Genomic DNA, 1364 nt, shown 5'->3' with positions numbered 1-1364 from the left:
TAATATTTCACACTTAAAATACTTAAGAATCAGTTGAAATTTATCCAGTAGAACACTCATTTTTTTAAATATTGCAACTAAACTGCCTCTAATTCTTACTCCAATTAGCATCTGTTGTCTTGGTGCTTCATTCCTATTGGCTAGTTCAATCCACTTCTTTTAATTTAGTGATTAAAGACCTGCCACAGCTCCATCTTCTGCATTTATATCTAAACGATTAAATCATCAATTACTTCAAACTCTGCTGAAGAGATGTCCCTTAACTGTATTTCTCACTTTGCCGATAAACCTGACGGCGGTATGCTTTTCCTTTTGCATTTGTCACATCAAATTTAACAGGGGACAACAATACCCTTTTGGCATGCAAGGTCAATGACCACCCGCAGACACGAAGCACGTAGTCAAAGGTTTTATTTACTAGAAACCCCAGCGTGCTTCTACGTGCTGCTGGCTCGCGTCAAAGGCAGGTATGGAGGGAGGAGACTAGGGCTCTCAGCTTTTATTTGGGATGTTATGGGGAGGAGCTGCAGGTACAGAAGGCAGTCCAGCCTGCCCAGTCCAGCGAGGTCACCCTTGCAGTACGGCGTTCCACCTGAGCGGAAGGCCCTGCAAAAGGTAGTGGACGCAGCCTAGGACATCACAGTTGAACCCTCCCTACCATCAAGAAAATCTACAGGAAACGCTGCTGTCTGAGGGCAGCAGCAACCATCAAGGATCCGCACCACCCAACACACGCTCTGTTCTTGCTGCTGCCATCAGGAAAGACTTGTAAGTGCTACAAGGCTTCCACCACCAGATTCAAGAACAGCTGCTATCCCTCCACCATCAGACGCCTCAACAATAAAGTCAATCAAAGGCTCATTTAAGGACTCTTACTTGTTCACTTTATTAATATTTCTTATTCTCTCTGTGTTGCACAGTCAGTTTGTTTACATTTGTTATCTGTTTGAAGTTCCTTATTTGTTTACATGTACACTCCGTGTACAGTTTTTTTGCACTACTAATAAGTGGTAATTCTCATAACCGCAGGAAAAAGAATCTCAGGGTTATACGTGATGTCGTGTATGTGACAACAAATCTAATATCTGAATTTTGCCCTCTGTCCATTTTCTCTCCTAATCTTGCTTTCTAACAGGGGTCAAGAATAACTCAGAAAAGGTCAAATGACCAAAGTCTTTCTGGGGCTGGGCCAACCACTCTCACACCAAGTAATATCCTTGTTTTCATGAAAGGAATTTTAAAAAGTCCCTTACCCCTTAATATTTCACACTTAAAATACTAAGAATCAGTTGAAATTTATCCAGTAGAACATTCATTTTTTTTTAATTGCAACTAAACTGCCTCTAATTCTTACTCCAATTAGC

This window comes from Narcine bancroftii, chromosome 3 (assembly GCF_036971445.1).
Source record: "Narcine bancroftii isolate sNarBan1 chromosome 3, sNarBan1.hap1, whole genome shotgun sequence".
Classification (NCBI taxonomy): domain Eukaryota; kingdom Metazoa; phylum Chordata; class Chondrichthyes; order Torpediniformes; family Narcinidae; genus Narcine; species Narcine bancroftii.
This window is presented reverse-complemented; position numbering follows the sequence as displayed.